Below are 24,812 nucleotides of genomic sequence, written 5' to 3'. Positions count from 1 at the left end.
GCGCCCCTCCCCCCACTTCCTCAAAGGCCTCAGGCCGCCCCGGCCCGGAAACACACCCCTCCCCCGCCCGGGTGGCCCGAGGGTCCTGGAGGCCCAGCGGCCCCGGCGGGGCGTGTCCAGCCCGCTCGGCCTCTCCTCAGCATTTTCTCTCCGCGGCTTCTTTAGTTGCGTGGAAGGCCGGTGTCCGGGAAGCCCCCCCAACCCCCAAGACTTTTAAAAGTCTCTAGAGTTAAACCGTAGATAACGCAAAATTTGTAAAACAGAAGAACCTAGAAAAGCAAACCCGCAATTAAAGGTTCACAAAAATTTGAGAACTTGTTCCCTCGCGGAGTGCCTGCCCAAGGTCGCCTTGTCTTTGGAGGTGAAATCACTGACTTTTGTTATTGATACTTTATAAAGAGGACACGTAAACTTGCTTTTGACAACTTTAACGAGAGAGAAGCCTGGAAGCTTAGAAACGCTTCACGTTTGGAAAGAACAAGAAGTTAATCCCGGCTTGATTTAAAATGTCTAAGCAGGCAACCAAAAGTGTAGGGCTCTAGCTGACATTTCGTAAATACAGAATCGACAACAAAAGCATGTAGCATGTCAAGTTACTAACAGGCCCATGCTGATGCCTCGATTTTAGTCAGCCTTTGAGATGGGTGGCCAGCTCTGTTGCAGAAGACAATAAACTGTGGCTCTTGAAACATTTTCGAGAAGTGGACTTACACATTTAGTAGAATTCTTAAGCAGATAACCTGGACCGATCGGATTTCATGAATAAAAGGGCAAACAGGCCGCTTGCGGTACAAACCTCAGAACCACCTCGCAGGACTTGAGGCTGTTGGGGGAAAAACTGCAACGCTTCGCTTCTAAAATGGCTGCGGTCTGTACTTGTGAGGCTGAAGCTCGGTTACATAATGGAAAGGCAGGCCGTCAGCAAAGCTAGTTTAACCTTCCTTCAAAAAGCACTAAGTTGTACCCACTGTACTCCAAGGAAACACGAGAAGTATTTTAAAAGTTGCTAAAACATTCCCAAGTAATGGCTCTGAGTTTTTGTAAGCTGGTCTATTTAAATGTGATTTTCATTGTTTTTGCCCAAATTTTCAGCTCAAATCTACTTGTTAATAAGTTTTAAAAATCTGGGTACAGGGCTTGCAATCAAGTTGCACAAACTTAAGAGTCTAGAAAGTCTCGTCAACCAGATTCTATTTTTACCCCTCCGGAGGAACTATTTTTGCTTCCCTCACAAAGGCGGCGGAAGGGTATTGAAATTTGGAGGTGTCAGCCGTCCTTCCTCTATAAATATGCCGCAGCGGGGGGGGGTGGCAGGTATTGAGGCAGCGAGCGCAGAGGCTGCTGTGAGGGACGAGGCGCTGTCTGAGGAGACCACAGATAAGTTTTTCTGCTAAGATAGATAGGATTAGTATAATTCTGTAGGAATTATAAATAGAATAGTGAGATACTGCTTTGCATTAAATTCTTAGAGTAACTTTGATAACTTAAGATTATTTTAGGGGAAATATGAAGACTTAAAGAGTAGGTTGAGAAAGGAAGAAAAATAATTTTAGAACATGGCGGAGGTTAGGAGCTGAAACTTCTTCATGGAGTGAAAAAACTAATTTTAAAAGGAATTGCTGAAAGAAATAGGACTGCACAGTACGGAATTTTCTTAAATGAAAGGCAGCCTTTTAGATTAACGTTAAAACGTAGGGTGACATAAACAGAACCTAAACCTAACCGTCATTTGAAAAAGTCATAGTTGTAGAGGATTAAAATTTTTTAAAAGCCGTCTTTTAAGAAAATTAACTGAAGGTGATTTAAGAAACATGCCTTCAAATTCATGGCGCAATAAAAATTGCGACATTTGAAGCCTACTTGATTATAAGGGCTTTTTTTGCTAAAGCCGACGGAAATAATAATTAGGGATGGTAGGATAAAGATTTTGAGAAAGAAGATTAGAAATTTGAAGTGGAAAACTCGGAAGACAGAAGTACAGGAAGGTGAAGAAAAGACTAGAGAAGATAGGAAAAGTAGAAGATAAAAATACGCCTGTTAGAAGACAGAAAAAACTAATTTTAGCCCAGAAGGTAGAAGGCGGAAGAAAAAGTAGACAAAACTAGAAGAGAGAAAGAAGGTTGAACATACGGTCGAGTATTTCAGATAGAAAATGAAAAACAAGCTATTGGACATAAGCATACCAGATAGACGTCAAAAAAAAATTAGAAGATGCGAAAGTTCAAGGCCAAAAAGTTGGATAAAGGAACAAAAACTAAGGAAAATAATTTTTTATAGTTAAAAGAATTATAAAAGCCCATCAACTTAATTCTGGTGGGGCAGAAGTTAGATTTGAGAAGATGAGGGTTTTTAAACTGCTGTAGGTCAGGACCAACTTAGAAGACTATCCCAAAACGAGAAGGGAAGTCAGTTTAAAATCACAGCAAAAAGCTACTAAAAGGACTGAAGTAATTTAAAAACTAAGAATGTTTTTGGAAGAGTTAAACATTTGAAAGGCTGTAAATACAGTAGCTTAGTTTCCTTTGGAAAATTTAAAGGACTTTGTAACTGAAGGAAATCCAAGAGCAAGAATAACCGTCAAGTTAACATTTTTGCATTGGACTTTGCGCTAAGATGAAATTTTAAATTCTGAGGACTAGGTGCTAATTAACAGCTGACCCAGGTGCTACACAGAAGTGGATTCAGTGAATCTAGGAAGACAGGAGCCGCAGACAGGATTCCAGGAGCCAGTGTTTGGTGAAACTAGGACTGAGGAGCAAGCGGCAGTTCGTGAATATAGGAAAGAGGAGCCCGGGAGCCAGTGCGATTTGGTGAAGGAAGCTAGGAAGAAGGAAGGAGCCCTAACGATTTGGAGGTGAAGCTAGGAGAGGATCCCAGGAAGGAGGAGGCCAGTGCGATGTGGTGATGAAGCTAGCGTGCGGCTTGGCTTGGCAACCACGCGGAGGAGGCGAGCAGGCGGTGTGGAGGATAGATAGAGGATCCTAGAGCGGCAGCCCAGTGTGCCAGGCCCGCAGGGAGAGCCAGTGGTGTGGTAAAAAAATCCGTGAGGTCGGCCATATCGTGGGTTGTTTTCTTCTCTTTAATTTTTTTTTTATGTAATTGAGTATGGTAATATCTTTGAATTTCCTAATGGTAATGGGGGAGTTGTGTACTTAAGCATAAAGGGTTTTATGGGGATGTAGGCCGATTTTCGGGTGTCGTAGGTTTCTCTTTTGCAGGCCTATTTTCTCATGCATCTTTTCTGGAGCTTTTGAGGGCAGACTTCCAAGGCCCGGAGGAATGGTAGATGGCAAGTGTTTTTGTTTTTAACCAATATGAGGGAAAACAAATGGATTTGATAGAACGACTTTGAGAGGATTTCAGCAAGTTGTGTAAGCAGGTTTTATATTTAGCTTGGGGTAATGAAGCATTTCAATTTCGTGAATAGAGGACCTATTCTTCTTTCTCACCCTGTATTCTAAAAGTTTTCTGAATATGTAGCTTGGGTGTGTAATTGTGGGGGGAAAGTTTTGGGGGGGCAAAATATGTTTTGAGTTTTTTTCCCTTTAGGTCTGTCTAGAATTCCAAAGGCAAATGACTCAAGGTAACAGGAAAAAAGAAAATCCAGTATCAGGATTATCAGAACACCACAGGTTTACAGTTTGTAGAAACGAGAGCACAAGCAGCTCTCATTTGAGGTCTGGCGGAGCTGTCCATGGGAGAAATGGCTGGCAGTTATTCTGGTTTTCCACCCCTTAATCAGACATTTTTTAAAGTACGTAACTGGTTATTTTTACTTGAAGTATTTTGGGGACGAGGGTGGGGGAGAAAATGTTTCTCTAAGATTTTCCACAGATGCTATAGTACTATTGACAAACTGAGTTAGAGAAGGATTGTACTGCTACGCTGTTTGGCACCAACGCCTTCAGGGATTGGAGCTGCTTTTTTCCTTGGAAGAGTATTCCCAGTGAAGCTGAAGTGCACAGCACAGTGCAGCTTTGGTTCATACTCAGTCGTCTCAGGAGAACTTCAGGAGAGCTTGACTAGGCCAAATGTTGAAGTTAAGTTTTCAAATAATGTAACTTTTAAGCTAACTTATTAACGGGGAGGGGCAGACTGGCAATTAGTTGGCAGTGGCCTATGGTTGGGATTGGGAGGGTTGGGTTTAGGTAATTGTTTAGTTTATGATTTCAGATAACTCATACCAGAGAACTTAAATACTTAGGATGGAAAACTAAAGAACTCTCAACTTCCAAGGTGGCAAGTAACTCCCAATTTTCTAGTTTCTGTTTTTCCCCAGTTTTTGAAATTTGACAGCTGGGGAAGTTCATGAAGATTGACTGGATTTAAAGTGTAGGGCTTGGGGAAGGAAAATGGTGGACTGGGGGTTGGTCTAGCCCACTGGGCTGCCTTAGATTAAAAACTTGGGAATTTTTTAAATGCTTCAGTTGTTTGCATATGGTAGTGTGTGGTTCTCTTTTGGAATTTTTTTCAGGTGGTTTAATAAAACTTACTATAGGAGCTTCAGAGCAAAGGAAGTGCCTTAATGATCCTGAAGGGATTTCTTCTGATGGTAGCTTTTATATTATCAAGTAAGATTCTATTTTCAGTTGTATGTAAGCAAGCATATTTTTTTAGTGTAGGAAAACCTTGTGTGTGGGACTGCAAAACAGGATGTTAAGGTATGATTCAAAATTATTGTAAACTGTCTCAAATTTGCATCTAAGTATTTGTAAATTATAACTGATAAGAGGGTGGGCTTTTGTTGATGAGGGAGGGGAAACCCTTTTTTTTTTCCTGTAGACTTTTTTCAGATAACAACTTCTGAGTCATAACCAGCCTGGCAGTATGATGGCCTAGATCGAGAGGGGAACAGCTCCTTGGTGAATGATAAGTAAAGGCAGAAAAGATTATATATCATATCTACATGGGGGAAAAAGCATAACCCTGAGATCCTTAACTACTGATGAACAAACACATTGTCTGCATATGCCAAAAAAAATTAAGCAAATGAAAGCTACCAATTTAAAGTTAATGGAATCTACCACTTTAAAGTTTGGCTTATCAAGCTGTATCCACAAAAATAATGAATTGATGAGAAATAATGAAATGATGAGATACAATGAAGATCAAATGTCCATCTCAATACTGCTTTTACAAAAGCAGAATAAAAAAGCGAAATGAAATGAAAATGATAATGCTACACATTAATCCTGGAATAAAAGAAGCTGAAATGAGTGGGATCAAGTGGATTGAGGAGGAGGCTGTGCTGTTTGCCAATCTTTCGTTTGCCTCAGACAGGTTTCTCATTATCAGAAGAGTTGCTTCATTTCATCTGGGAGCAGAAAACAGCAGGCAGCTGTTAACAGATAAGTTTAACTTGTATCTGCAGTATTGCATGATAGGGATAAGTGCTTACCTTTGCTAAGAGCTGTGGAGGTCCTAGGTCCCTTACCTAAGGGATTCCGGGATTGTGAGGGATTTTCCTATCCAGCCTTTTAAAATTAGACAGGACTTAGTGTGCCTGTGGGCTTCCATGATGGGTTAGCACACTTCACTCAGAGGCTAGTAATTCCTTAAAGCCTCTTGAGATTAATAAAGGTAATGTGTGTAATACTAAGAACATTTGTTTAGCATTGAATCTCTGAAAAGCCTATTGAAGGGTAGCATAATGTGCTGTTAACCAGAATTCAGATTGTTAATCTTGCTAAAATTTAAATGTTATGATGTGTATTGTGCAGAAAACCGTTAAATTATTCAAAATAAAATACTTTGTAGAGAATGTATGCTTTTAGAAAGCTGTCTCCTTATTTAAATAAAATTGTTTGTCTGTAGTTAGTGTTGGGCAATCTTGGGGGGATTCTTCTCATCTTTCAGAAACTTTGAACACTCTTTAACGGACAAGATCAGGAGTTGAGCGGAAGAACGAATTTAACTTAAGGCAGGAAAAACAAATTTTATCCTTCGTAAAAGTGATGAGCATTTAATAATTCCAGGCACATGGCAATAGAGGCCCTCTAAATAAGGAATAAATACCTCTTAGACAGGTGGGAGATTATGATCAGGAAAACAGGTAACACCTACGCTGTTTTCAGAAAGTCAGGAGTCTAGTGGTTAAACTTAGAGTAATGAGAGATCATACTATCCACGTTTCCAGTTTGCATGTTAACTTTAAATGCTTACAGTCGTGTTATCTAGTGGTAGCTGATGTTTACACTATTGGCCTTTTATATAGGCACTTGGTGTGGGGGAGGGCATGTGGGTTTTTTAAAGAATTTTCCTTTGCAGAGGCTTCATTTCATCCTTCATGAAGCTGTTCAGGATTTTGACTTGCATATAAGCACTTGGCTCTGCCTTCTGTTCTCCTAGTGAGTGTGAGACCTTGCAGTGAGTTTATCAGCATACTCAAGTAAATTTTTCCCCCCTGATTTTGGAGGGAAGGGAGGAGAGGGTGGGGCTTACTTGTTTTAGTTTTTTTTTTTGCAGACTACACAGAATGCAGTTGTCTTGATCTCAGGTCTGTCTGTTCTGTTGGCAAGTAATGCAGTACTGTTCTGATCCGCTGCTATTAGAATGCATTGTGAAACAACTGGAGTATGATTAAAAGTTGTGTTTTCCCCAATGCTTGGAATAGTGATTGTTGAAGGAAAATCCAGCTGAGTAATAAAAGGCTGAGTGTTGAGGAAATTTCTGCAGCTTTAAGCATTCGTGTTTGTGATTGAAGCAAAGTCCCTTTTGCCGTGCTTTTAGGTAAAATGCTTTTTTGTTCACTTCTGGTAAGGGGGTGGGAGGGCACTGAAGCCTTTAGTCTTTTCCAGATGCAACTTTAAAATCAGTGACAAGAAATAAATTTCAAACGAACAACAGTCTTCACGAAATTTAACTGGCAAGTGGAAATGTTTAACAACAGTTCAGTGGTCTTAGTGCATTGTCTTTGTGCCGGGTTTCTCTCTCCCCTCCCTTGGTCTTAATTCTTATATACAGGAACATTCAAAACAACAGACGTATGCGAAGGGCCAGAGAAGCCAGACCCAGTAAGGAAAAATAGCTTATTTACTTTTAATAAACAAACCAAACATTGCATTTTAAATGTGGGGATTGGGAACCACTAGTTCTTTCAGATGGTATTCTTCAGACTATAGAAGGAGCTTCCAGTTGAATTCACCAGTGGACAAAATGAGGACAACAGGTGAACAAGCTTTTTCTATATTTACATACCAAGTCAGATCTGTTATGGGTACTTCAGTACTAAGTGACCTTCCAGCTTTACGCTGGTGTCAACAGCATGAGCGAGTTGTTTGTTGGCCTGGGGGTGGAGGGGTGAGGTGGGCGCTAAGCCTTTTTTTAAGATTTTTCAGGTAACCCTCACTAAAAGCACCGAAGGCTTAAAGTAGGACAACCACGGAGCCTTCCTGTGGCAAGAGAGACAGCAAAGCGCTATTATACCAAGGTCAATCAGAATGGTGTCGGCCTCTCAACCCCATCTTCTGTTAGGAAATGAGGACTTGCCTCAACGACACCCTTTGCAGACACTGCATTGAGGCTGTCTTTTTGGGGAGTGAAGCATCCAAACGAATGCTTGAGTACCTTGTATACCCTGGGCTTGTCCTAACATACAACTCAGCTGTTTTTATAGCAGCTCTTAATAAAGCCCAAACCTCAAAAAGTGATGCTTGAAGGGGAGGGAAAGGGGGAAAGCGGGCAACCACTTTTCCCTAGCTTTTCCAGAAGCCTGTTAAAAAGCAAGGTCTCCCCACAAGTGACTTCTCTGCCACATCGCCACCCCCTGCCTTTGGCCTAGCGCAGACCCTTCACCCCTCACCTCGATGCTGCCGGTAGCTTGGATCCTTGTGGGCATGATCCATATCGGTCTTAAGGTAATTGGTGTCAAGGTCTTCCGGTGGGTTGCACTACTAGAAATGACCATTAATTTGCCTGCAAATAGTTAGTGATATTTAAGACCACAACTAAAAAGCTCTAAGATGTTTCAGATGTGTGGCATTATTATCCAGTGATTAAAAGAAACTTAAACCAGTAAATGGAGAAATAACATTTAAGAACTGTCATGTTGGGTGGGAAGGTATAAACTGAAGTAGACAGGCACTTTAGCAGTTGAGAGGGGCTGTTGGGGGGGGATTGCAAAAATTCTCTGCTAAGACTTTTTCAGGTGAACATAACAGACTTGGCCAAGCTAGCATCTTAGCTGAAGCAGATTCTCCAGTGCTCTTCAGTAGGGTTATTTATAAAGGTTTTTCTTTTCCTGAGAAAACAAAAGGTTTTGTTTTCTCAGGTTTTGCTTTTTGGCCTTTTCCTAGCTTTAAAAAAAAAAGCAAAAGATGCTGGTGGTTGGCACTCCTGGTTTCCAGGACGGGGTTCAAATCCCTGTGGCATCTTTGCTTGACTTTGACCTCTGCTCTCAGGACTCTTACGTTTTTCTTCTTTGGCTTCAGGTGCTAGGCTCTAGAGTTAGGGGAGGTGGAAGATAAAAGTAGCTTCAAACTATATCTTTTCATTTCATTTGTCAGAAGTCTGAAGTGGTTTGTATTTGTATTTACATAGGAACCTAATATAATAACTGCATTGTCTTTAATTTTCAGGTATTCCTCATGTATCTAGTGTTCGGAGAAGTCTCACTATTGAAATTTTAAATTACATACTAATAAAAATTAAAAAGCTTTTCATTGGTGTGATTCATTTGTGTATAAATCAAACTGGTCTGGGTGGGTGTTTTCGTGGGTGTTCTACCTTGTTCCTGTTTAACTTGTCTAATAAAATACTGCACTGTCATGCAGTCTAATCTCCCAAGTAGAGCAGGGACCTGGAGGGGGGAAAGCGGTGCACTGGGTGAGCTGAAGGACCCAGCAACATCCCTACAGGAAAAAATGGACACTTCCTTTAAAGCAGCCTACTTTCTGCTGTTCAGCAGTTGGCTGTGAGCTGGGCTGGGATGAAGAAAAACAGCTGGGGGACATGGGGAGGAGCGGTATTACCATTTCTTCTATGAAAGTACTTAAAGCTGGTTAAAAAGCTCTCTGCTGTTCCCTCTGATGTCTTAATTGACTCAGATTTTTAATCAGTTGTCATTTCCCAAGCTACAAGCGGGTCATGTCACTTGTCCTGTGGAATGGCCTGTAAACCTGCAGATCATCCCTCTCACTTGCAACTGGAAAACCCTCACGGTCCCACCCATCTTCTAACCCCCTGAGATGTCCTTGCCTCCTCCCTGTATTCCCTGAACGAGTAGGAGCGTCTCCTTCCAGTAAACCTGGCCAGTGAAACCTAAGTGTGGGACACAGTTCTGAAGAAGATGCTGCACCTAACACCGGTCTCCCAGCCTGGCTACACCCTCAGCCCAGTGGAGGGGAGGGGCCTCAGCAAACAGCTTTGTCCTACATTACTGAACTCATGTTAAGTTGCTCATGTGTTGCAAATGGGGAAGCAAGCTCCGATTGGGTCACTGGCAAGGCAGCAGGGCTGGAATTTGAACCCTGGTCCCCAACACTTGAATTCTCTGTTGCTTTTACTTCAGTGCATGAATGTGTGTCAACTGTCCAACTACATAGAAAATAAACAAGGACCTCCTGTATAGCACAGGGAACTATATTCAATATCTTGTAATAACCTATAATGGAAAAGAATCTGAAAAAATATATAATATGTATGTAATTATATGTATATTCACTTTGCTGTTCACCTGAAACCCAACGTTGTAAATCAACTATACTTCAATTAAAATGATAAAATCAACTGTCCAGACAGGTCAGCAGCAGACCAGCCCCCAACACAATGGTCCCTGGGCTTAAGTGCCTATTCTGAATTGATGCCCAGTTTCAGCATCTTTTGGAGAAGTCTCTGTTCTTGCAGAGCTGCAAGACTCCCAGGAAGCGCAAGGACTTCACTGGAGAGCAAAGGAGTAAGAGAGGAGAGGCTGGGGATTCACCAGGGGCTACCTGTTTCCTGGCGCTGAGCAGGCTCAAAACTGGCCAGGATTGGAAAATGTCAAGGCCAGGGTCAGCGACAGGAAGGGGCAAAGAAGGAGGCCAGAAGTCATTTCCTCCTTCTGAGCACAAAAAGAGAGAAGGAGGCCACCATAAAATTCCTCTGAAGGTTATGTCCAAGGCAGGGGCCTAGATCTTGATAATATAAACGAACCCGAGGAAAGTCCTTTATTTACTCCTCCAGCTGTACAAAAGACTTTTTCACTCTGGGGTTTTTTTCCTTTTTTTTTGGATTTCATTATTCTGATAATTCCAGTACTGCAGTGGGTGACTAAAACAAATTTGAGTTAAGTGACAGCTCCACCATTTCCCAGCCTCTCCAAACTTGCCCTCAAGTCTCCCAGGCCCAGGGCTAGTTGGTTTGGATTTGGGAAGCAGATTTCTGACTTCAGTAAGAGTGCAACTAGGAAAATGAGAAGACTTGGAGGGAGGGGCAGGGTATTGGGGAAAGTGAGAAGTGGGAGTGTCTAGCAGGGTTTTTTTTTTTTTTTTTGGCTACGTTCGGTCTTTGTTGATGCGCACGGGCTTTTCTCTAGTTGTGGCGAGCCGGGGCTAGTCTTCGTTGCGGTGCGCGGGCTTCTCATTGCGGTGGCTTCTCTTGTTGAGGAGCACGGGCTCTAGGCATGCGGGCTTCCGTAGTTGTGGCTCGCGGGCTCTAGAGTGCAGGCTCAGTAGTTGTGGCGCACGGGCTTAGCTGCTCAGCGGCATGTGGGATCTTCCTGGACCAGGGATTGAATCCGTGTCCCCTGCATTGGCAAGCAGATTCTCAACCACTGCGCCACCAGGGAAACCCTCTAGCAGGGTTGTTGATTCAGAAGCTCAGAAAATATAGGCGACATAGGTCAGATCCTGGCTCCTGGCTCTGACAAGTTGGCAAATGGAGTGTCACCTGCCTTCCAGGACTCTGTTTTTCCTCTGTTTAAATGGGGACGATGCCCTGTCTGCCTGCTGCAGTGAGAAGAGTAGCCACAGGAGATGCAAATGTATGGAACTGGAAATGAGTGGGCTTTTGCCGCCATCTAGTGAACAAATGCAGTATTGCAAACCCTGTCCTTGGAATACTTCATAACACACTTGTTTGTTCAACAAACGTTTATTTTTATTGCTGAGTAGTATTCCATTGCATGGATATTATAATTTCAGTTACTTCCCATTTTTAGTAATTATGATGCATAGTTTTTAAGAAATTTCCAAGCTATTTCCCCAAGTGGTTGTACCATTTTGCATTCCCACCAACAGTGTATGAGAGTTCCAATTGCTCCATACTCACCATCATTTGGTATGATCATATCTTTATTTTATTTTTTAAAATAAATTTATTTATTTTATTTGTTTTTATTTTTGGCTGTGTTGTGTGTGTCTGTTGCTGTGCACTGGCTTTCTCTAGTTGCGGGGAGCAGGGGTTACTCTTGGTTGCAGTGCATGGACTTCTCATTGCGGTGGCTTATCTTGTTGTGGAGCACGGGCTCTAGGCGCGTGGGCTTCCATTGTTGTGGCGTGCGGGCTCAGTAGTTGTGGCACATGGGCTTAGTTGCTCCACGGCATGTGGGATCTTCCCGGACCAGGGCTCGAACCCGTGTCGCCTGCATTGGCAGGCAGATTCTTAACCACTGCGCCACCAGGTGATCATATCTTTAAATTTTAGCTATTCTAGTGAATATCTAGTGGTGTCTCATTGTGATTTTAATTTGCATTTCTCTATGACCAGTAGTGCTGAGTATCTTTTCATGTGCTTACTTGCTATTTATATATCTTCTTAGGTGTAGTGTCTATTCAAATTTTTTTTGGCCAATGTTGTTATTGGGATGTTTATCCTTTTATTGTTGAATTGTAACAGCTTTTTTTTTTTTTTTTTTTTTTTTGCTGTACGCAGGCCTCTCACTGCTGTGGCCTCTCCCGTTGAGGAGCACAGGCTCCGGATGTGCAGACCCAGCGGCCATGGCTCACGGGCCCAGCCGCTCCGCGGCATGTGGGATCTTCCTGGACCGGGGCACGAACCCGTGTCCCCTGCATTGGCAGACAGACTCTCAACCACTGCGCCACCAGGGAAGCCCAGAAGTTTTAAATCTTGAACAAACCACTGATGTGCACAATAACATGGAGCAATTTCAAAATAATTACGTTGTGAGAAAGAAACCAGTTTTTTTTAAGTACATACAGGGAAATTCCCTGGCGGTCCAGTGGTTAGGACTCTGTGCTTTCACTGCTGAGGGTGCAGGTTCAATCCCTGGTCAGGGAACTATGATACTGCAAGCTGCATGGTGCGGCCAAAAAACAAAAACAAAAAACTACACACTGTCTGGTTCCATTTATGCAAAATTGTCAAAAATAAAAACTAATCTAGGGCTTCCCTGGTGGTGCAGTGGTTGAGAGTTCGCCTGCCGGGTTCGTGCCCCGGTCCAGGAAGATCCCACATGCCACGGAGCGGCTGGGCCCGTGAGCCATGGCCGCTGAGCCTGTGCATTCGGAGCCTGTGCTCCGCAACGGGAGCGGCCACAGCAGTGAGAGGCCCACATACCGCAAAAAAAAAAAAAAAAAAAAAAAACCTAATCTAAAATAACAGCCAATAACAGCTGACTAGGAGTTACAAAGGGGCACAAGGAAACCTTGGGGGTGATGATCATGTTCATTGCCTTGATTGTTGGTTTCTTGGATGTACACATGTCATCAAATTATATACTTCAATTACTTGCAGTTTATTGTACATCGAGAAACTGTAAAATAAAGAATATACACACACATGAACAAGCATCTCTTGCACACTTACTGTGCGCCAAACGCTGAGAAGATGCTGGGGATACAAAGAGAAACAGTGGACTCTCTTCAGCAGCTCAAGTCTTGAAGCAGAGCCTTACGTTCACCTCCCCAAGGCTATGGTGACAGGGTGTCTTCCAGGCCCTTCTCTGCTCCCTGCCCATCCGCCTTCACAGACTGCCTGTTAGGGTTCCCGTGCACATTCTGGCTGTGCCCACCTCACTGGCCTCTATCCAGCCTCTGATACCCACACCCACTTGACCAGCAGTCCCTTCCTTCCCCTACAGGAACCACCCACACCCCACACACAGCCCCTCCTGTCCCGTCTCTGGCCTTCCCTCATGCCTTTCCCCCTTGCTGGAATACTGTCTGCCCTCACCCATCTCCAGAGGAAATCCCATTCCTTCAAGGTTCAGCTCAGAATCTCCCTCAGCCCTTGCCTGGGCCGTCGTGCCTTGAGCCCCCTCCTGCGTGTTCCCCAGTCTCCTGGAACCTGTGTTCTGGTTTCCGTCCAAGCCCTGCCTGGGCACTGACCCAGGGTCATGCTCTGGTTCACTCCGCTTAAACAGGAGGACCACACCCTCCTGAACAGACATGTGTGTGCACAGCCCTGGTCACAGACCCTGGTGTTGCTACACACTTGCCAACTTTTCACCAGAGCCACTCTTACAAACGTATACTGCTTTTTAGACAGTGATTCCTTTTTTTTTTTTTTTTTTTTTTTGCGGTACATGGGCCTCTCACTGCTGTGGCCTCTCCCGTTGCAGAGCACAGGCTCCGGACACGCAGGCTCAGCGGCCATGGCTCACGGCCCAGCCGCTCCGCAGCATGCGGGATCTTCCCGGACCGGAGCACGAACCCGTGTCCCCTGCATTGGCAGGCAGACTCTCAACCACTGCACCACCAGGGAAGCCCAGTGATTCCTTTTTCAGTACAATTTCTCCCCTTCCCACACCCCTTTTCTTAGTTCCCCGACAAGGGATCGAACCTGCGCCCCTAGCAGTGGAAGTGCGGAGTACTAACCACTGGACTGGCAGGGAATTCCCCCCCCTTTCTTTTTTATTTTATTTTAAAATTTTTATTTATTTATTTATTTATTTTTGGCTGCATTGCTGTGCGCAGGCTTTCTCTGGTTGCGGCGAGCAGGGGCTACTTTTCACTGCGGTGTGCAGGCTTCTCATTGCGGTGGCTTCTCTTGTTGAGGAGCAAGGGCTCTAGGCACACAGGCTTCAGTAGTTGTGGCACGTGGGCTCAGTAGTTATGGCACACAGGCTTAGTTGCTCCGTGGCATGTGGGATCTTCCCGGACCAGGGCTCGAACCCGTGTCCCCTGCATTGGCAGGTGGATTCTTAACCACTGCGCCACCAGGGAAGTCTCATCTTTTTTATTTTAATAACCTTTTTATTTTATAATGTTTTTAGACTTACAGAAAAGTTGCAAAAATGATACAGCAAGTTATAATGATTATTATTTTTTAACTGAGAAATGCACCAAATCAACTCACTATTACATGTGATACTTCAACTTTACGGTTTCAGGCAAAGAAACTCATCACTGAACTCAATACAACAGTTTGGAACAATCTGGAACAAATGGAATCATGGACCAGATTTAGTAGAACCCAAAGTGTTTTACTTTGGACGGCAGTCCTGCCAAGCCCGAGAGTGGGCAGAGTGGAAACAGAACAGGTGGCCCTGGCCTCGCAGGCCAAGGTGGGGGGCGTCTGCCTTCACGTGAGTGAAGTGGGAGCTGTCGGAAGGTCTTGAGCAGTGGAGTCCGGTGACCTGCCTTACATTCTGTAAAGATCCCTCTGGTGGATGGAGGACAGGGGGGTGCAGGGGAGACCAGTGAGGCATTTGCTACAGGGGCGCAGCAAGGGAGGCTGGTGGCCTGGCAGCTGGGGGAGGGGCAGCGGAGGTGGTGGTACCAGGTGATTGGAGCCCAGATCGCCTGCTGGTGGCCTTCGTGGGACAGGAGAGGAAGCGCTGGGGTGAGCCTGGCTTCTGGCCCGGAAGGGTGGAGTTGCATTTGCTGCTGGGTGAGCCGGAGCTGGTTTGTGGGGGACTGAGAGCTGTCGGAGGGTCCGTTGCCTATCTGGGCTGGGCTCAGGGGATGGTCCCCACTGTGGTGGGGCAATGCAGAGGGCATTTGAAACCCCAGACTCCATGAGATGACCGGGGGTGACTTGCCCTGGCCACACCAGCTGCCCGGCCTTAGACCTCAGCTTCCAAACCCTTCCCGGAAGTCACCCCCGTCCCTAGCCCACCTCAGCACCTGTGTCCAGGGATGGGAGCCCCAGAGGCACCACCGGGATTCAGCATCACAGACCTGCAACAGTGACACTGCCAATACCCAGCAAACGGTGTGGTCTCCCTTCCTTTTCCCACCGGGGAGGGAAGCCCATACCCAGCCCTCCTGGCAGCCCAGGTGCCCCCAGAAGGTGGAGTCAAAAGGGAGAGAAGTGAGGTGGTCCTGGCCTCCCCTGAGCCCTGGCCCCTCCCAGCTCCTGCCTGGAGCCTGGAATAATAGCAGAGGGGGTGTAGGGCAGTGGGGGGCCAACAAGCCTGGGAAGGAAGATGTGAGGACGTGGAGCAGGGGGGTAAGGGGGGGCGTGCTCTCACCCCCGCCTGACCTGGGCCACTTGCCCCAGAGAAGTGACGTTGGGGGAGGGAGAGGGGTGGTGGTGGAAGTCGACCGGTTCCCAGGCCAGCCCACCTCAGAGCTGAAATGTTGTCCCTGGGAACCAGACGTTCCTGGGCCCAGGCAACTGACAGACAAACAGGTGGCTCGAGCTGCATCCATTTCTGCCCAGGTGGAGCCAGGCCACTGGGAGACAATGCTGTCCCTTCATCCCTCTGCCTGACCAGACTGTCCCATCCTGCCTCCGCTCGCTCACTCGTAACACTCATCCACGTGCTCCCAGCAGTCACCGGGCTGAGATTTGAATCCAGGCAGCCTGGCACACACACAACTCACGTTCTCAACACACACTCACCAGCCAGCTGTGCCTGGGTCCAGTGACAGAGCAACATGGGCCCTGTACTCAGGGAGCCCGCGCCATCAGCCCTGACATGCTCATGAATGCTGGGTGCATTGGCCATTACGGTCAGGCCAAGGGCCTCCGGGGCTGGGAGGAGGGTGGGCTTCCTGGAGGAGGAGGCATCTGAGTCGGACCTTGACAAAATGTTGGGACTCACTCATGCGAGGACAGGAGGAAAGTCACCCCAAGGGAGGGAAACAGCGTGAGCCAAGGCAGGAGGCTGGAAGGCTGTTTGTCCGTGGGGTTACACCCTCGATTCCAGGAGGTGTCTCTCCCCAGCCTACTCCTGAGCTTTGGGGACACCCTCCCCGGCTCCCCACCCCACTCTCTTTTCCCCAGCCTCCCCCACTTTCACTTTCTCTTGATTCCTTTTGCCTCTCCTTCCAAGGCTTTGAAACTGTCACATGATTTCTAATCGTGTCACCCTTACATTTGTAACCAGGGCACTGATTATTCACACTGGCCCACTTGTGCCCCAGGTTCTCAGCTCACCCTTGCTTTCTTGAATCCTGTTCCTTCCTTCTGGGTTCAAGGTCCTTCTTCCTAAGGTACTTCTGGAAGTTCTCTCAGCAAGGATTTCTGAGTGGTAAATACTCAGAGCCTTTGTTTGAAATATCTTTATTTCACTCTCTGCTTTCAAGGATAGTTGGGCTGGGTATGGCATTTTCAGTAGCCCTCACTTTCCCTCAGCACCTGAAGATGTCGTCTGGATTCAGTTGTTGCTTTTCAGAAGTTGCCTTCTGCCCCACATTCTGCCCCTGGACCCCAAGCCCTCACAAGCTGCTCCTGCTTCCTCTGAACCATTTGAGGACCCTCCAGATGGGAACCTCCCAAGGATGAAATTCTTGGCACCCTGCATTCCCCCAGCTTCTGGGGCAGCCAGTCCTTAGAGCTGCCCTCTGTCACCCACCACACAAACATACCCTGGCTCTCTGCTCCATGTGGTCCTGCAGCCTCCTTCCTCCTGCGTGGCTCTCCCCTCTCCTGCTCCCTGCCCCGGGTCCCTTTCCTCTTCCTGACCCTCTACCTCCTGCATAGCTTCTGCACCATCCATGCCTCTCACCGCCTACCACCTCTGCCCTGGCCCAGCTGCCCCAACTGTGCATCCACAACCCCTCCGGAATGTTCTCTACATGATGCCTTTACTCCTTCCAGTCCTTTCCCAGGCTGTGGCCTGACAGATGTTTCTAATGTACAGATCTGATCGTGCCACCCCCCTTGATGGTCCCGTTTTCTCCCATGGAGATAGTCAACCTCCATGACCTGACTGAGAAGCCTTACATGATCTGCCTGTGCCCACTTCCTGGCTCCATCTTTCCCATCTCAAACTAAGGGCTCCTTCCAAGTCCCCCACAGGAATCACTTGGGAAAGATTTTTATCTGTAGAGAAACGTCATCAGATAAACCAAAAGCAGAGACATTGGCACTTTGTCACACATCACAGTCTGCTGTGGGTAAATGTAAAATTCCTTTAGGCTGGGTGAAACGTTGAACAGTGTGTGCTTTGTGAAGATTCTGTTGTATTTTGGCTTTCTTCTTCAAACCAGGAGAGATGTTTTTTGAAAAACGCATCTCCACTATATGTTTACATACAATAAAATTCCTACCTTTTTTTTTTGGCCGCACTGCATGGTTTGCAGGATCTTAGTTCCCCGGCCAGGGATGGGACACAAGCCCCTGCAGTAGAAGTGCAGAGTCCTAACCCCTGGACCACCAGGGAGTTCCGTAAAATTCCTATCTTTTAAGTGTACAGGTTGATGAGCTCTGACAAATGTACCTGTGTAACCATCACCGTAGTCAAGGTATTTCAGAACTCTTAATTCTATTCCATTTCCCTGTATGTATGTTTATTCTTATGACTGTACCACACTGTCTTGATTACTATTGCTTTGGAGTAAGTTTATTTATTTATTTATTTATTTAGGCTGTATTGGGTCTTCATTGCGGTGCACGGGCTTCTCATTGCGGTGGCTTCTCTTGTTGCGCAGCACGGGCTCTAGGCACATGGGCTTCAGTAGTTGTGGCGCACGGGTTTAGTTGCTCCGCGGCATGTGGAATCTTCCTGGCCCAGGGCTTGAACCCGTGTCCCCTGCATTGGCAGGCAGATTCTTAACCACTGCGCCACTAGAGAAGCCCCTGGAGTAAGTTTTAAAATCAGAAAAGAGGGCTTCCTTGGTGGCGCAGTGGTTAAGAATCCGCCTGCCAATGCAGGGGACACGGGTTCGAGCTCTGGTCCGGAAAGATCCCACATGCCGCGGAGCGACTAAGCCCGTGCACCATAACTACTGAGCCTGTGCTCTAGAGCCCGTGAGTCACAACTACTAAAGCCTGCACACGTAGAGCCCATGCTCCGCAACAAGAGAAGCCACCGCAGTGAGAAGCCCACACACTGCAACAAAGAGTAGCCCCCGCCTGCCGCAACTAGCGAAAGCCCCGCTCGCCACACTAGAGAAATCCGGGGCACAGCAACAAAGACCCAACACAGCCAAAAATAAATAAAAATTTTAAAATTTATTTTTAAAAAATCGGAAAAGAGTGAGTCCTCCAATTTTGTTCTTTTTCAAGATCGTTTTGGCTACTATGAATCCCTTGCAATTCCATGTGAATTTTAAAATCAGCTTGTTAATTTCTACAAAGAAGCCAGCTGGAATTCTGATAGGGTTTGTGTTCAATCTGTACATCAATCTGGGGAGTGCTGCCATCTTAATAATATTAAGTTTTTGACCCATGAATGTGAGATGCTTTCCCACTGACTTAGATCTACGTTAGTGTTTCAACCATGTTTTTGTAATTTTCAGAGTATAAATTTTGCACTTCTTTAGTCAAATTTATTCCCAAATATTTTATTCTTTGGATGCTATTGTAAATGGAATTGTTTTCTTAATTTCATTGCTAATGTATAGGACTTTTTAATATTGATCTTGTATCCTGCAACCTTGCTGAACTCCTTTATTAATTTTAATAGCTTTTTCATGAACTCCTTTGGATTTTCTGTATAAAATATCATGTCATCTGCAAATAGAGATAGTTTTTTTTTTTTTAATTTTTACTGGAGCATGGTTGATTTACAATGTTGTGTTAGTTTCAGGTGTACAGTAAAGAGAATCAGTTATAATATACATACATCTACTCTTTTTTAGATTCTTTTCCCATACAGGCCATTATAGAGTATTGAGTAGAGTTCCCTGTGCTATATAGTAGGTCCTTATTAGTTATATATCTTGTATATAGTAGTGTGTATATGTCAATCCCAATCTTCCGATTTATCTCTACCCCCCTTACCCCCGGTAACCATGAGTTTGCTTTCTACCTCTGTAAGTTTATTTCTGTTTTGTAGATAAGTTCATTTGTACCTTTTTTTTAGATTCCACATGTAAACACTATCATATGATATTTGTCTTTCTCTGTCTGACTTACTTCACTCAGTATGACAATCTCTAGGTCCACCCATGTTGCTGCAAATGGCATTATTCTGTTCTTATTTTATGCCTGAGTAATATTCCATTGCATATATGTACCACAACGTCTTTATCCACTCTTCTGTTGATGGACATTTAGGTTGCTTCCATGTCAAACAGAGGCAGCTTTAATTCTTCCTTTCCAGCCTAGATGCTTTTTGTTTCTTCTTGTCTAACTGCCCTAGCTAGAACCTCCAGTATAATGTTGAATGGAGGTGGTAAGGTGGATATCCTTGTCTTATTCTTGACATTAGGAGAAAAACATCCAGTCTTTCACCATTAAGTATGATGTTAGCTGTGGGTTTTTCATAGCTGCCCTATCAGATTAAGGACGTTCCATTCTTTTTTTTTTTTTTTTTTTAAGTTTTTTGATGTGGACCATTTTTTTTTCTAAATTTACTTTTTAAAAAATTTCATACTTTTTAATGGCTGAGTATTTATTCCATTATATATATGAATAATAATTATATATAATTTATTCCATTATATACATAATGGATCTTTTTTTAAAAAATAAATTTATTTATTTATTTTTGGCTGGGTTGGGTCTTTGTTGCTGCGTGTGGGCTTTCTCTACTTGCGGTGAGCCGGGGCAACTCTTCGTGTGGTATGCATGCTTCTCATTGCGGTGGCTTCTCTTGTTGCAGAGCACAGGCTCTAGGCGCGCGGGCTTCAGTAGTTGTGGCGCACAGGCTCAGTAGTTGTGGCTCAAAGGCTCTAGAGCACAGGCTCCGTAGTTTTGGCGCATGGGCTTAGTTGCTCCACAGCATGTGGGACCTTCCCAGATCAGGGATCGAAACCATACCCTCTGCACTGGCAGGCGGATTCTCTTTTTTTTTTTCTGGCAGGCGGATTCTTAACCACTGTGCCACCAGGGACGTCCTGATGTAGACCATTTTTAAAGTCTTTATTGAATTTGTTACAATACTGCTTCTGTTTTTATGTTTTGGTTTTTTGGCCCCGAGGTATGTGGGCTTTTACCCCCTGTGTTGGAAAGCGAAGTCTTAACCACTGGACCACCAGGGAAGTCCCAAGGAAGTTCCATTCTATTCTTAGTTTGTTGAGTATTTTTATCATGAAAGTGTGTTCGATTTTTATCAAATGCTTTTTCTGCATCTATTGAGAGGATCTTTTTTTTTTGGTTTGTTTTTTTATTCCATTAATATGGTGCATTACATTAATTGATTATCAGATGTTAAACCAACTTTTCATTCTTAGGATAAATCCTACTTGATCATGGCATATAATTATATATATAATATATGTGTATTTATTATATTATATAATATATAATTATATATATAATATATGTTGCTGGATTTGGTTTACTGGTTTGGAGAGCTTTGCATCCATATTCATAAGAGATTTTGGTCTGTAGTTTTGTCGTGATGTTTTTTCCGGTTTGGGTATAGGGTAGTAGTGACTACAGAGAATGAGTTGGGAAGTGTTCCCTCTTCTATTTTTTGGAAGTGTTTGTAAAGAATTAACATTCTTTTTAAAATGTTTGATAGAAGTCACCAGTGAAATCATCTGGGCCTGGACTTTTTTTTTTTTTTTTTTGCGGTACGCGGGCCTCTCACTGTTGTGGCCTCTCCCGTTGCAGAGCACAGGCTCCGGATGTGTAGGCTCAGCGGCCGTGGCTCACGGGCCCAGCCGCTCCGCGGCATGTGGGATCTTCCCGGACCGGGGCACGAACCCGTGTCCCCTGCATCGGCAGGCGGACTCTCAACCACTGCGCCACCAGGGAAGCCCTGTCTTCATTTTTATTCATCTCAAAATATTTTCTAGTTTCCCTTTTGATTCTTCCTTATTTAGGAGTTTGTTAGTTTTAATTTCCACATATTTAAGTTTCCAAAATTTCTTTCTGTAACTCATTTCTAATTTCATTTGATTGTGTTCAGAGAACACACTTTATTTATTTTATTTGTTTTTCAGAGAACACACTTTATATTGTTTACATACTTTTAAATTTATCGAGGCTTATTTTTCAGCCTAGCATATACTTTATTCTGAACACTGTGCCATGTATATTTGAGAAGAATATATATTCTGCTGCATTGTATTTCTTTAATTTCAAGGACTCTTGTGATTACACTGGGCCCACCAGGAAAATCTAGCATAATCTATCTTTTTTTTTTTTTAAACATCTTTATTGGGGTATAATTGCTTTACAATGGTGTGTTAGTTTCTGCTTTATAGCAAAGTGAATCAGTTATACATATACATATGTTCCCATATCTCTTCCCTCTTGCGTCTCCCTCCCTCCCACCCTCCCTATCCCACCCCTCCAGGCGGTCACAAAACACGGAACCGATATCCCTATGCCATGCAGCGGCTTCCCACTAGCTATCCACCTTACTAGCATAATCTATCTTAAGGTCAGGTGATTAGTAAGCTTAATTCCATCTACAACCTTAATTCCCCCTTTGTCAAGTAACATATTCACAGGTTTTGAGGATTAGGATATGGACATTTTTAGGGGGTCATTATTCTGCCTGCCACAACAGGCCAGAATCATGAACAGCTTCTTTTTTTAAAGCATTGTATTTACTAAACAAACAAGCATAAAAACAAAACAAAAACCACAGAACAATTTTTTTGAAATGTAATAGTAATGAAGGCAAAGTAACTTTTACCTTAAAGTTATTCTCATACAATTTTGCAGACTTTTAAATTTTTACTTTTTTTTTTTTTTTTTGACCACATCACGCAGCTTGCAGGATCTTTAGTTCCTCAACCAAGGATTGAACCCCAGCCCACAGCAGTGAAAGCGCCAAATCCTAACCACTGGACCACCAGGGAATTCCCTAAATGTTTCTTTAATTATCAATTTTTAGACTTAAATTTAATTCTAAAATTAAATTTGGGTAACTGCCACATAAGATCCACCATTGTTTAATAGCAGTTTTTCTGTTTTCATGACGAAATCTCCTAAAATAAGTAGAAAAAACACAACTGATCATTTTATCCTGTGGTAAGTCATCAAGAAACAAAGCATGGACCACTAGCAAGTGGCTTTCAGAATCTTGCAGTGAGTTGAACAAGAAATATTTTTCCCTGAAGTCTTTGGAGCCCTGATAGCTAAACTTAAAGTTTTTATTTTATTGTAGGGAAATATACCTCAACTGGCAAAAGACAGGTGGAGGGGGGATTTTCCAAAGCATTCATACATGCATACATAATATGTACATTTATATTATATATATGTTTTTATAATGAAAAATATATAATTACACATATATAATGAAATTACACATATACATATGTATGTGTGTAAGTATATGTATACATATATAGTTTTCTGTTTACAAAAGGAATTCACTTATTGTGAAAACTTCAAACATCACATCAAAGAAATAAATATTATGTTGAACTGTATGAATTTACCAATATTTCGCTATTTTTGACATATAAAGACAGCAATTTCATACTGTTCAATCTAATAATACAGCAAGGAGAACTCCCTGTAATCCCCATGTCCTGGAGGAAACCACTGCCGTTCGGTATGTATTCCTTCATGCTGGAGAGTATGTCTGTGCATATTTATGGTTGGTGGAGTTATTACCACAATGACATAACATGGATAATTTTGCAATCGGCTTTCTAAGCACTTTGTAGAGCAAAGCAAATCCTAGCACTGGTTGTGCTGCTTCCCCTCTACGGAGCCTCCGTTTTCTCACCTGCAAAAGTGAAACTAATGATTCTGTGCCAGTTATTAATTTATTGACTCTCAGCTCCAAATTCATCATGTTTGCCCGCTTTGTGAATATGAATCCGGTCCCTTTAAATAATTTTCCTTTGCCAGATGGCACAATGTTAAATTTTACCAGTAGAGGGCGCTAACAGACACTGCTTGATGAAGGTTTTACTTCCGGGTTTGAAGGCGTTCCTCTCGGCGGGCTTCTGCAGCGCGGCCAATTTCTCGACTCACCTCCCCAGGGCAGCTTTTCTAGCAACGGGTTCCTGCAGGGCAGGTGGCCAGCAGCCCTCAGCCCCCACCCTAGGAGAAGTGGACCGCTTCTAGTGAGTCACTTCCCCATGAACAGCTTTCCCCAGCACCCTAGAGGGTGGTTTTCCAGCAAGTTCCATGGGGTGTGCACAGCACTTGAGCAACTTCTCTACTATCCACTGAGCCCCAGCCATTCCCTCTCCAGCCAAATCTGGATCTCAGACTTGGGGCAGGAGGCGGGCTCTATCTCAGCCCTAGGGTTGGGGGCTGCTCCGTATACTTGTTATTCCTGTATTCTTTCGAGTTCTGTCTCTCTCTCTCTCTCTTTTTATACATCTTTTTCTTTTCTTTAAAAAATTTTTTAAAAATTTTTATTTATTTATTTTTATACAGCAGGTTCTTATTCGTTATCTATTTTATACATACTGGTGTATATATGTCAATCCCAATCTCCCAATCTTTTTCTTTTTCTTTTTTTTTTTGTTTTTTCTCTTTTGGCCTCGCCATGGGGCATGCAGGACCTTAATTCCCTGACCAGGGTTGGAATGCGTGCCCCCTGCAATGGAAGTGTGGAGTCTTAACCACTGGACCACCAGGGAAGTCCCTAGAGTTCTCTGTACTTCTTACTAGCCAATTCCTTGTTATTCCAATCCTGTTACAGTTAATAATTCTTTACATTAGACTTCCCTTGTTCAAATCACTTTGTGGTTTCTCTCTGACTGGCGCAGAGCCCCCATATTGTTATGAAGATCAGACAAGATCCTGTAGGGAGAGCACCTAGCTCAGTGCCTGCCATGCAGGGGGCACTCAGAAAACAGCTGTGGTATCTCTACCATAATCATCATTTCTCCATGTCAGAACCTGTAGAGAAGCCTCTTTCTTACCAACTGTTGTTGTGGTTCCATAGTATGGATGGAATTTTGAATCACTCCATTCCTGATGGACATTTGGATTTTTCTAGTTTTCCATGATTACGAACAGCCCTACGATCCACAGAAGAGATGTCATTTATTGAACACTTGCTGCATCCTATGCACTGAAGCAATTACATATACTAACTCACGAATCCTCACAACATGCCTAGTGTATTAGCTCCTACGGCTGCTCTAACAAATTGCCACAAACTTTGTGGCTTAAAACAACACACATTCATTATCTTACAGTCTGGATGTCAGAAGTCTAAAATGAAGGGGACAGCAGGACTGTGTCCTTCTGGAGGCTGCAGGGGAGAACCTGTTTCCTTGTCTTTTTCAGTTTCTAGAGGCCACCTGCATTCCTTGGCTCATGACCCCTTCCTCCCATCATTCCACCCTCTTGCTCCCATTGTCCACCTCCTACTACTCACTGTGATCTTCCTGTCTTCCTCTTACAAGGACCCTTGTAACTACATCAGGCCCATCCAGATAATCCAGGATAATCTCCCCATTTCAAGACGCTTAATTTAATCAAAACAGTAAAGACCCTTTTACTATGTAAGGTAACATATTCACAGGTTCCAGGGATTAGGATGTGGATATCTTTGAGCATACCACACCTATGAACTAGATACTATTATTCCACCCATTTTACAGGTAAGAAAACTGAGGCACAAAGAGAGTAAGTAACTTGCCCAAAGTCACACAGCTCATAAGCAG

The 24,812-nt window shown here is 44.0% G+C and overlaps 1 long non-coding RNA gene across 1 annotated transcript; it reads left to right on the top strand.

The window, feature by feature from the left end:
- The first annotated feature begins 1,311 nt into the window (after positions 1–1,311).
- On the top strand, positions 1,312–8,658 carry LOC137229994 (uncharacterized). The gene is made up of 2 exons (XR_010945942.1): positions 1,312–7,856; positions 8,577–8,658. It is a non-coding gene; the product is annotated as an uncharacterized lncRNA (long non-coding RNA).
- Positions 8,659–24,812: the final 16,154 nt, after the last annotated feature.

The sequence above is a fragment of the Pseudorca crassidens genome, chromosome 9, assembly GCF_039906515.1.
Source record: "Pseudorca crassidens isolate mPseCra1 chromosome 9, mPseCra1.hap1, whole genome shotgun sequence".
NCBI classification, from domain to species: Eukaryota; Metazoa; Chordata; class Mammalia; order Artiodactyla; family Delphinidae; genus Pseudorca; species Pseudorca crassidens.
The sequence above is the reverse complement of the archived record's forward strand: the minus strand, read 5'-3'. Positions and strand labels throughout refer to the sequence as shown.